General features: G+C 46.2%; 1 long non-coding RNA gene across 2 annotated transcripts in view; it reads right to left on the bottom strand.

Annotated features, from left to right (window-relative positions):
• Positions 1-407: 407 nt before the first annotated feature.
• Positions 408-12,678, bottom strand: part of LOC135377085 (uncharacterized) — a 51,446-nt gene continuing 39,175 nt past the window's right edge. Inside the window, exons 3-6 of one of the 2 annotated variants that reach the window (XR_010418017.1) lie at positions 12,374-12,407; positions 11,990-12,019; positions 3,920-3,955; positions 408-437 (exon numbers count right to left, since the gene is read on the bottom strand). This is a non-coding gene — a long non-coding RNA (uncharacterized LOC135377085). Of the gene's footprint in view, positions 438-2,493; positions 2,532-3,919; positions 3,956-11,989; positions 12,020-12,373; positions 12,408-12,678 lie in introns of those variants that run through there. The other variant, XR_010418016.1, reaches the window with a different exon arrangement.

Genomic DNA, 12,678 nt, shown 5'->3' with positions numbered 1-12,678 from the left:
GCGTGGCCACTTGTTTTGCCAGGTCCAGAGGAGTTAGTGTTCGATTGGCGTAGCAGTGTCGCATGTTCAGGTGGCACGCCGAACGCCAGGAATTTGCAAGACTGCACTTTTTTAGCCCGTCTTGGAGAAACCGACACTGGTTTCACATCACCCCGTGTAGACACACCACCGACACCGTGTGATTACACGGGATATAGTGGGGACACCTCTTCAAAATGGTCGACAACGGGCCTTTTTTCTACCGACAATGCGCCGCATAGCTTGTACAACTAGTAGTGGCCGCATAGCTAGTAGTCGCACAAAGTATATGAGACGCACAGCAAGTTCCTCTCAAGAAATCAAAAACCGAGTGTAAGTGGACAGATTCTTACTGGGCCTCTAGTAAATACTCACAAATTACTCCTGCGCTGATTAAAAGCAGTATCAAAAGCCAGATCCTGAAAGAACAGAGCAGAACGTACAGAGTAAGATTTTCGGAAGTATAAGGGGGGAAAAGTGGGCAAAAGTTATACCGCCAAGGCCAGAGCAGGTCCGCGTGACATCATTTTACTCGGATGGGCCCCGGCCACTTACACGAATGTAGTACATTTACATTTATCTAGATATATGCAGAATATGGGTTATTCTGTGTCGAACAGAAAAATTTAGGCATCCGATAATACGCAACAGGCAACACGGGACCATTTAGCGTTATTTTAATTGAATGCAAATTAAATTTAATGCAATTCAGAGACGGTTAAGTCAACTATTAGGTGGCTTTTTGCTTGCTCCTAAACGATTTCTTTTTTTTTTTTATCATATTGACTCGGCATTTTCCAGAAGATTTTCCTGTTTTCAAATACATCTTGCGCAAAGCAGGAGTGCCACACAGAAGCGACCGACCAGCGACACAGACTGGCAGTGTCTTGTTTGCAAAGGACGGCGGGGCAAAATAGCACCGGGTACTGTATGCTTTTATTGCACATCACGTGAGGTTGTTCATCAGGAAAGGTTGTGTAGGGGCCCACGGGCTTAACTGCTTGGGTTACCAGGGCGTGTCTCATCTTCCCCCGAGGTTTGGGGGAGATGACACAATGGCAATGACAATGGCATTGTATTGTATTGTATTGACAGTGTATTGATATTGACATTGTATTGTTTATTTACATTGAATTTCTTGTTGTGTGCGTATTTTAGACCGCTTCGTCGGTTCTGCTTTTGCAGGTCAGAAGTTCTAGACCACTCAGAACGTGTCCATGTCTAGTTAGGAAAATTAAAATTTCGCGTTCGATCGCAAATTTGTCTCGCCTTGCACCACCTTACCCTTCACTCATAAAAATGAACACCACCAAATAACACACTCCTAGCCAACTACAAATCCGAGTGACATCCTTCTCTCCGCTGACTTGTTGAAAATGGGAGACGCACGCCTTTTTGTGACATTTGTAAGCAGGGTTGTTAAGTAACTGAGTAAAAGTATCTGAGTGCGCGTACTTAGATACTTTTTATGTATCTTGAGCTAATATTAGATACATTTTCAAACACGTACTTCTAACTGTAACTTCATTACTTTTTCAATAACTTTTATCTGTCTTTTTGAGTATTTTTTGAGTAAAAACGACGCAACACCGTCGCCGAGAAGGAGGTGGTGCAAAGGGTGCGCCGACACTAGGGATCCTCCATGCGCATGAGAAGCAGCAGGAACTCGTCGAGGCTCCCAAGCCGACACCAGGCACGAGCTCCACTCCTCCTCGCCCTTCCTGCACGTGCTCACGCCCTCGCACTCGCAAGTGAGATTCTGAGCGGTAGTGAAGAGAATGGCCGAGTTTGAAGGCGCCGACGCCACCTCGGGCGCGGACGCCGTCTGTGAGGCTGTAACTGCGAGTAGCCCGAGCAAAGGTGCCTCCGTTCTGTCAGAGGTACCGTGGCCACAATATCGAGAGCACTTTAAAGTCATCAGAACGAAGGAGAACGGGAATCTTGAGCTGAAGTGTCTCCGCTGTGAGCATAAGACGAAGTTTCTGAGCGTCTCACCTGTCCCTGTCTCGGTTACCCCCAGTTTAGACGTTCCTTTCAATGTTTTGCCTGCAATTATGTACGATTACCCAAGAAGAGTTTTCTCTGTGGCTCTAGAGTGACACCTATCATGAGCCAAAGGCGAAAGATATGGTCTGCGTACAGAATTGCAAAAAGTAACTCCACCCGTAGTCGGATACTTTTCCAAAGTATTTATAACTGTATCTCAGTATTTTTTTCTGTCTGTAACTTAATTACTTTCGAAGCCGAGTATCTGTAACTGTAACTTAGTTACTTTTGACAAGTAACTTTAACAACCCTGCTTATGAGACACTGAGGGTGTGTTATACGGCAAAACTCAGCTCCTGACCCCAGTGGAATGAAGTCCTGCTTACCACGCTTTTTACTTCCTGTCTCTGGCGACAACTGAAAAAAAAAAAAATAGTGCTTTCCTCGTATGCTCACACCGTTTTGCGAGAGAAGCAATCTAGCGTACTTACCCTCATTTGTCGTGGTAGCAGCATCCACGTGCTTCGCTGAAGGAAAAGTGTTGCGGTCAGTGTACATTGAAGCGGTATGTGGCACCGCACAAACCGGCACACAAATGTGCAGTTGTAAGCTCATGAAAAACAGAGCATGCGTCGTAAGTAGAACAACATCAGTGTCACACCGTCCGCCATGAATGAGCCGCTCTCTGGTTTTGTTGGCCTTCCATACTCGCACGATATTCTCCTCGATGCGTGTCGCATACAAGCGTGGATACAGTTTTATATCGGTCAAATAGAATATCACAATTTTGGAAATTTGTTCTTGCGGCTTCCAGGATCTCTATTTGTTATTACAAAAAACTGAAACAGAATTCAGGGAACAGTAACTGAAGCCATAAAGGAAACACGGGTTATCCCAGCCTCAACAGACAATCACAAGGATTGACGTTTTATTTTATTTTTTTCTTGAGTTCAGACGCACAACATGTAACGATGGATTTGTCCTTTCTATGTTGTTCCAGCCTCAGAACATCAGTTCTCTCATGTTCAACATGTTACGGCCTTAGAGGAGGTCACTGTAATTGTGTCTTCTAGTTTATCTTCGCGGTACACCGAAGTAATTGCCAATACGGTTGAATCAATGTAGAACAAAGGAAGCCACTGTGCGGCTATTTCGTGAAGCGCGGCCGCCGAGATACTGCATGTCGCCGTGTTTGTATTACGACAAAGACGGTAGCAAAATCACAATAATTTGCGGAACGGCTTATTGACATAGTCTTTGGCGTAGTCAGTTTGCGGAAGAGATCGACAAACGAAGTAGTGTGGGCATGAACGAGGCCCAATTGCGTCTAGGTGCAACACGGCCAATGGGCGTAACCACAGGGTTTGACGCAAACCCGCCATTGTTGTAACTACCCTCAAGCGGGCGCTTTTGGGAAAACTGCATTCTTGTCCTGGTCGCACGTCGTAGGAAACGTCACTTTGAGGTCATGTGACTTTGTTTACATGTCGTTTTGCCGCTTGCCGACATATTTCCGTCGTCATAACGCCAAGAGATGGACGTATTTCGCCAGCGTAAATTATGCGGGGCTTCTTCCCCAACATGGTAGCCCATTTTTCCTTACTTTTAGGTCCATTGAAGTTCATTTTTAAGAGTGAAAGAGCATGTTGGAGCGCAAGTGGAAGGGGTGCCCTCTGTGCAGACAAGGCGCGAGTTATTTCTCAGTCTGCATTAGCTAGGAACAGAGACCAACGAGAGCGAGAATTTGAGCGGTCCAGTAGCAGCGACTCCATGCAGTACGCAAGAAGCACGGAGAACGAGCATGGAGAACGGCGGATTCTTCCGTGTCGTATGTTTGAAGCAGATTATCTCGAACAGTTTGTCACACATAGTTCCATGGTTTGGTGGTAGACATGAAGCAAACGAGCATACGTACCCTGTATCGTCTCACAGGACGCGTCGCGCGTCGGGTCTAGAAGACAAGGACGAAATGTTCGTTCAGGGTATTGTAACAAAACCCCGGGATAAATCCCCCGGATAAATATTTCGCGAACATTTTTTTACGTGGCTGTGCGCCGTCTGAATGAGTAGGGGGCACTCACAACTTTTAGAGAAAAAATCTGCCACCGAAGCAGGTCATTTGTTGCTCTAATTAATTTGTTTCGCTTTACGTTTCGGTTGTTACGGTTACGTTTCGGACGCATTTATTTTGTCGCGTCTCGTCGCGGTGAAGCTCATAAGGACTAATTCATTGGTGTACGAAGTGGAAGAGCCTCCTTTTGCGCTTCACTGCGACCATCCGCGACAATAATATGTGAACCGAAACAAATTAATTACTGCAACAGATGACCTGCTTCAGCGGCACTGAATGTCCCGAAAGGCGTAGCACCTATTTTAATGCCGACAAGGCCCTGCTTTATAAGCTATGTTTCTTTCTTTTTTTTTCTTTTTTTTGAGGGGGGTGGATTTGTATTTATTTAACTAATGAGCTCCTCTACTTATTCACACGGTGCGCAGAATGGGACAGATACTTGTGAGGAAGAGAGTTCGTAGATTGGTGCATCCGTCCGCGAATTATTTAGCCCGTGGATTTAACAGCCGGTATAGCTCCAGAGGACAATAAAAAATGAAATTGTGATCTGCCGTGTACGTTTCGTACAGGCGTCCCTTGCTTCATACACGAACAGTTGCGGAATCAAAAACTACTTTCATGTATTGCAACACGAATGATGTCTTATGTACAAGTAATTCGAAAAGTGATTGCGTCTACTTTCATGGGTTTTCTTACCTTTTTTTAAAAAAATATATTATACCTTACACGGTATTCAAGCGTGCTTGAGGGAACATTTATTCTGCTCTGCGCGACATTAACAGAACCAAATTTGCCGCTACCGTTGCCCGTACGGCCACTTGCGAAAGCTCGGAGAATTCTCTCGCATGATACGAGGATCTGATGGCGCTCTCTCTGAATCCGAATTTCGTCAGACACCATATCAGTGAGCCAGTCGTTTTACGCAGAAGAGGTAGCTCTGGTTATTGCAGGAGAATGACAGGCATATCCTGCAACCTTTCGGACATGACCACCGCGTCCTGAATGCGGCGACTAATTGCTTCCGAGAGAGCCCCGGGGACCGGTGTGTTAGCCTTAGCAATCGCCGCTGCCTAATGTAGCGGACTTGATGGATAATGTAACAGGACGGAAGAGAACACAGACACACAACATCAGCAACACTGCGCGCTCAGAACCGGTCTTCTGTACGTGGAAGTGACCGTCAAAGGGTTTCTGAATTTCATCTTGATGATACAGAACAATATGGGCATGGAGAGTACGAGAAAGACAACGTGTCTGTTTTGCCCCACCATATACGGCAAGACGCAAGTCAAACACCCGTTCTGAATTTCACAGCCCGTCAAAGAGTGACGCATAAGCAGCAGCCGGTTCTACAGCTCGTTCATTACGCGCATTGAGGGGAACATTGTCCCGTGAAAGGGACGGTCTAGTACCCCTGCCCCTTTTAAGAAGTGTACCATTCGACTGCTCATTGTTGAAAATGGAATACTGCAAATTTGCCCGACAAAGCATGTCAAGGTTATTAAATAACCGAATTAAATTGATAAAGATTGCAGAGCATGACGCGATTTGTGTTGGCAACAATAAGATCGGCAACGTCGCCCTGCGGGGAAGTCCGTGATAACATACAGGAATCGTCTGCTTTTGCGCAAGCTAGTGCACCTGCGGGAGCAGACGACCTTCAGAGTGAGTGGGGTCCACGGGCCGCACTCTCGTATGTTTTCTATCAGTTCTCAAGCATAAACGCATATTCTAAGAGGTGCCCCACAAGGTGGTTTAGAACAACTATGTTAATGCTCAGGGACAAGTTGAAACTAGCAGAACACACCAACCCTATCGTAAATGTGCAGTCACTGGCCATCGACGCGCGCGGTCGCATTACAGCTTCGAAAAATTACGAAAAATATATTACGCGCGCTTCCATTATACTCCCCAGCAGAAGACCTTCAGAGTGAGTGGGGTCCACGGGCCGCACTCTCGTATGTTTTCTATCAGTTCTCAAGCATAAACGCATATTCTAAGAGGTGCCCCACAAGGTGGTTTAGAACAACTATGTTAATGCTCAGGGACAAGTTGAAACTAGCAGAACACACCAACCCTATCGTAAATGTGCAGTCACTGGCCATCGACGCGCGCGGTCGCATTACAGCTTCGAAAAATTACGAAAAATATATTACGCGCGCTTCCATTATACTCCCCGTTGCACAGTGATCATGTTTCAAAATCGATTGTAGGCCGGCCATCACCATCTGAAAGTGTGTCAGACTCTGAATACTTCCTTGGGGGCTGTGTTGTACCCGTTAGCGAAATATGGTACCGCGATATACCGATACTCGTTGCTTTAGTGACAATTATCGAAATACCGGTATCGACACTTCTTTTTTAAAGTAACGGAGTACTGCTATAGTTGCTAAAAAAAGTAAATTCATGGCAAGCTCACATGTGCTTCTATGTATTCGGAATCGTCAGCAAAACAGCAAAATTACTGCACCATCGTCAGCCCCAGATTATCAGGGCACTGTCCTATAAAATTATTGTGGACTGTTCTGCGATATCACGGTGCTTTGACACTGGCACATATAATGCTGTATTTTTGGTTCAGTGCGATAGGTAAAGACGAGCCAAGTTGTGTAGTCGGCAGTGCGGTCTTACATTCTCAGTTTTGACGGCATCTAATCACCTGAACAGTGATGGGTGTCTGAGTATAGTTGACAGTGCTGTTGTCGACTCATTTACACCGACGCCACAAGTTCGACACTCATATGTACACAAAGTCTAAAAAGAAGGGAATGAAGCTGCATATGACAGCGGCGGCAGTTATCTTCACGAGCACAGTGCCAGCGGTACAGTGCTTGTGGTGGATTGTACAGCGTGCGGTGGCGTCGGACAGGTTGCTGGTCGCCATTGGTGGGCATCAAGGGTAAGCTTGTAACAACCGGATAACTTGATAGCCAGATGCTTTTGTAACGAGGTAGCATGCATTAACAGTTGTGCACTGGAATTTCTAAGGTGAGCTCAGTGCACAAATTTTGACCAATTGGACGCGGACGCTGACCATCGGCCATCGTGCTTGCAACAAGTCCCTCCGTTCCCTCACCAGGAGAAGGGCGATCTGGCGTACACGAAGTTCTATACCAAGTTATAGGCTGCGTTCTACACCAATGTTTTAACTGTCAGCCAAACTGTTCGCTGCCAGATGTTTTAGTACACAGAATGCAGAACATCGAAATTGTACCTGTTGTACCGAACTGTCACCTGTGGCACATTAGTGTAACCGTTCCCTGTAGTATTTTACCCTATGAAAAGAAAACTAATTTTCTTTTCAACACACAACGTTTCAACAGACGTTTCAACACACGCGTTTAATACAGCGTTCACATGCTTGCTAAGCAGGCATGTGAACGCTCTGTTATTTCACTGAAACTCACGTATCCCTAATCAGCACGTCCTAATCCACAAGGACAGTTCAAGACAATGTAACGTTTGAGTGTTGTCTATAACAGATGCGACTGACGCGCACAAATGGGATTGGGCAATAAGCTGACCAACTACAGCGTTGTGCAGGATGCGCATATTTCAGTTAAGCGGCATACCGACAAAGAAGAGCTCAAATATGTGTAGATAAAAAACGAACGAAGATTGATTATGAGAATCGGAGACACCTGTGGCTCAACTGAGTTTGTTCGCACAAGGGTTCGGGGGGCAGTCTAAAGATGAATACAAGAGATAAGCTTCCAAAATAAACAGTACCCATTGGACACCAGGAGCACCACGGACACACAAACATACATGAATTAAGTTTCCTGTGATAATGATAAGTCAGCTAGGGTACAGTCTTCCTCAGTGTGACGCTGTCCACGCTCCACGGGAATGTGCTCATGTTCGTCATGACACCGCAGGCGGAGCAGAGGCTTCGGCCACTGGGTCCGATAACTTGGATTACATGATGAAGGCCACATTGGGGTCAACTGCAAGCACAGCAATGCAGAGCGCTGTGACGGAAAGGGAATTGTAGTGCATATACCATGCACAACAGTATGAATATGCACAATCTGTCGAAATGGTTGCACTACGAAGACCTTTCCTGCGTGTTGTATTTCTTCTTGTGGTCAGGGTCCCTGATCGGCATACTGCGTGGTATGCGTGGGTCAACAGGCTCTGGATGGAGCTAAGCATTATAAAGCCGCTCAAAGTATACCCAGCCCCAGTAGATAGCACATTGGATACAGCTATACTCTGTTCACGTCCATACGATCTGACATGCTATCTGGTTGGCCCTCAGTAGCTGTAACGGCCTTCAGCAAGCACATTTTGCATTGCAGTCTAATTTTGCTCCGCAATCCATTTCTGTTCTCTGACGTTATCTTCATGACAACAAGTGTGCAGTTGAATGGGCTGTGGATTCTCAGAGGTTGAAATTAGTTGAACAAGTGCATATTGTCCACATGCTTGGCCTTCCAACAACACAGAGTCCGTTTCCTGACGTTCCTGCAGACACATCTTGCGTTCTGTCGCTTCTGCTAGCTCTGGATGAAAGACTGCTTGATTCGTGAGAGTCTGGTACTACTACTGGTACCTCCAGGGCTTGTTCTTTGCGTCTCTTCCGGTTTCCGCAGACAGGTTTCCTGCTATGCCTGAAACCGTGACTGGCAGGCACAGCACAACCACGGAACGAAGGATTCCGAGATAACGAGCGACAGCTGCTCCATTTATTATCACATGCGAAAAGGCAGATTGTGACAATTCATCCGGTTTTTCGAACTTGTGCAGACTACTGTAGCATGCAGAGAGATGGCACCACCGCGCACAGCCAAAATTCCAGCGAGTCAGCATTCGCTGACCACTGCTCACAAGAATCCGTGTAGCAACTCTATGCTTCGACATAAACAAATTCTTTCGGTATTTATTGGTTTTAGCGATATTTTTCTAGTACTTAATGGGATTAAAATTCTCACCTTAGGTCTATTTATTTTGTGACCAGCCAACAAATTTGAAGGAAGCGCGAAACGCAATTTCCGACGTCTGCGAGAAAATTTCCAACACAAAAGATGAATTTCTGGCGCCATTAAGTACTAGAACCCATTGAGATCTCCAATTCAAGACCTATTTTATGCAAATTGAGCAATTCCTTGCGGAGTTGTGGTTTGAAAAATGCATGAGGAATGCCATTGAGCAGGAGGGGGTACCAGCTCCGGTGGCGCAGCGGTAACGCGTGCGCTTGGAGACTGGGAGGACCGCGGTTCGAATCCGCGGGCCGGCTGTGCCGTCTGGGGTTTTTCCTGGGTTTCCCTCAGATGTGTAATAGGCGTATGCCGGCACAGTTCCCCTGAAGTCGGCCCATGGACGCAGCTATCCTCCCCCCGAGCGGATTCCGCTCGGTCTTCCACTTCACTCTTTCCTCTCCTCCTCTCCACCACCTTTCCCTTCCCGAGAAACATGCCGCCTAATCAGGCAGGCAGACCTCTCGGGTTCCTCCCAACGACACTCCTCCTCCTCCTCCTCAGCAGGAGGGGGTTGCGCTCCCTTAACAATACCACAGTATATGTGAGCGTGACTCAGTGCGACACTGCAGATTAGGAGTGGAATCCAGAGCGCCCTGTTAAAAACCTGACCTATGTTCGTTGACCTCAACACTCTTGTTGAACACGCCGTGGTTATTTCCTTCAGTTACAAAGGAAAAGAGTGAACATATGTTTGGTACAATTCCATAATTCCAGTTGCGGCGTACGTAGGCGTATCCACAGGTTTCTTGTCGAAGGCTAGACGGACTATGGACAATGAATAAGAAATGTGGTCAGCCCTATGGAGTGGGGCATTAGAAAGTATCGGTATCGGTAACGATACAGCAATCGCGTTACCATAATTTGTAACGGAAATACTTTTACGATACCGGTTTAAAAAATATCGCGATACGCACTCCGATATAGAAAAAGTATCGATTACTGTAACGGTGTTACTTGCAACGACGATACATATAACACTGCTCAGGAGACTCCTTGGACAACAGGATGCTTCCTTGGGAGTCGCTGATGACGTAATTTAAAAACCGCCTTAAATACGCGCGGAAAGAAAACACGTGACTTAGCTTCCACGTGTTGGATTATGCGCCACATTATCGTCAATGCAACTACATTCACCGCCGGCGGAAATGTCTGAGTGGGCCTATTTCTAGAGCAAAGGAGATGGCTTAGCGCACGGTCCTTTTGCCATGCCCGCAGGCCGAAGTCGTGCGTGACATTGGATGAGATTCGAAGCGCAGGTTTCGCCGTCCGCCATTACGGCACGTTTCGACAAATTCCTACAAAACGACTTGATTATTCATGAGTAAAAACTTGCAGCCAAAGAGAGGGTGGAGACACAACAACACAACAGCGGGAACTGCAGGCGGGGGGTGATTATTCAGAATAAAGCTCGTACGGTTGTATACGTGTACAGTACTCGTGAAGATAAATTTGGCTAAATTTTGGAATCGCTCCGGCTGTACGAAACCGACCCGAAGCGCCATGTGGTTCGCTCTCAGGGTTCCCAGATTGGGCTATAAACCGCCACGTTGGGTTACTTTTTGTGACAGTTGGCGGGGTGTTTTTCATGTTGGCTATTTGACTATTTTGGGGCTATACCAGCGTTTCACGCCATGCGCTCGGATGACAGCACGCGATGACTGTCACCCCTCGTTTCTGCATTGTGTCCCGGCACACATTAATGCACTGCCGTCTGTCAAGACTGAATAAAGTAATGATCCTTTGCGCTTCCAGGTCGGACGCGTTAATGGGCAGCAGAATAGATATGAGCAGATACGAAGACACACAAGTCGCAATCCTTTTTTCAGAATTCGGTAATTCTGTGACGGACACAGGTGGTGATACTGCAACGCAGCTTTTGTTCCTGTACAATCAGAATTTCCAAGTTCAAAGGAACCAATTCCCGTGCGACTTTATTCTTCTTCTGAACTTGCTGACTTTAAATAAGTTGTGCGAACTGGAGAGAGTACGTAGTGCCTTGGGCCCGCTGATGTTCGATTATTAAACGCCCCAAAACTAATGCTGCTGGAATATTAAAGACTGACCATGTACAGGTCTGTTTAGTAACATAGTTTAGTAACTACGGCGCGCATATAAACGGTTGCTCCAACTTAAAATTTGCTGGGTCCGCGGCAACGCGAGTTGCTAACTTCAAGGACAGGTTCCCAGCTTCACGTTAGCAACCCACAATGTGGCGAGCATGGGAGCACCTTTACGCAAAGCTGCCGCTTGTATATGGGACCTGTACTTGATATCATGGTGCCTCGGGCTTGGAGTCTTTGAAAGTGACCTATATTTACATAAGCAATGAAGTTATAAGCTATACGTGGTGCATCATATCTGATTCAATACATATATTGCGGTTCTTATAGACGCTGTTTGTTCCACTTTAGAACATCGGAAGAAAACAATTTACCAGCGACTTAACAGTTAACACAACATAGAATAACAACATTTAATACGAGACGTTTCGTCTCGTATTAGTCCGCGGCATGGGACGTTGCTGAAAAGACTTTATGCCATCCGAACCCTACCTGAACATGTTTAAAAGCGAACTTATGTATCCATAATTCAGGAGAAGTTGCATGCTTCCCCCAATCTTATGGTGTATATTCTCCCGGTTTGTGAACTTTTGGATATGTTGGCTTTTCTTTCTTTTTTTTTTCCTTTATGCGTTGGCGTGAGTTGGCTATATTTGGGCTATTTTCTGAATCAGTTTTGTCAGGAGACCAGCTTCGCATCTGGCAACCCTGTTCGCCCTGCGTATTGAAGCTTCGCATATCCTGCGCGCCGTTCTCACGGAGCGTTTCATGTGATTCTGCCTTGATGGAGGTTTTCTCATGCAAGATTCCGGGTTAAAGATGCAGAGTAATGAAATAAGTCATGGTTTTTGTGTGCAAGCTCAGTCACTTACGTAGGGCCGATGTAGACGTCGACCGAGTGGCTAGAATGAAAAACAGAAGTAAACTAACTGATTCTAGCGCTATGTTCTATAGTGATGCGAGAGCCGTTGCGCATAATGCAAATCCAACGTCTGTTATTGCGCGATTTTTTTTTTTTTAAGGACGCATTTGAAGAAAAGGCAGAGGACATCGCAAGCGTAGCCACGTTTCTTCACCAGTTTTCTTTCAGGGATATCTTGTGTTGTACAATTCGCGCAGTAATAATGACTGCCTGGCACTTCCAATGTGTCTTGAGGCACGAAGCAAGTCCAGTCGCAGGACATTGGGGAACGGGATAGCATTTCCCACGCAAGAACGCCTTTCGCATCTGGATGAGATATTGTATAAGCACTAACCCAGACGTATATCTTCCACTAAAACCAGAATAACCTGAAACGGAAGCACAATGATTAGAGAGAACCGTGGGCATGTCCCCTTGAAGAGGTTGCCCAGGTCATCCAGCATCCTCATCTAGTGTCAAGCACATGTGACCGTCATTCGCAGTCGCAGCACAGGTGTCTTTTTGTTCAGGCTTGCCTGCACAAACAATAAGGCTTACAGCTTAAAGACGTTGTTAGACACCTCAGGCGAAGCAGACATACCCGATTTTTCACGAAGCTTCCCCGGTTGCGTTAATTTCTTTAAGGTGCAAGGTTACATG

The sequence above is a fragment of the Ornithodoros turicata genome, chromosome 1 (assembly GCF_037126465.1).
Source record: "Ornithodoros turicata isolate Travis chromosome 1, ASM3712646v1, whole genome shotgun sequence".
Classification (NCBI taxonomy): Eukaryota; Metazoa; Arthropoda; class Arachnida; order Ixodida; family Argasidae; genus Ornithodoros; species Ornithodoros turicata.
This window is presented reverse-complemented; position numbering and strand designations above follow the sequence as displayed.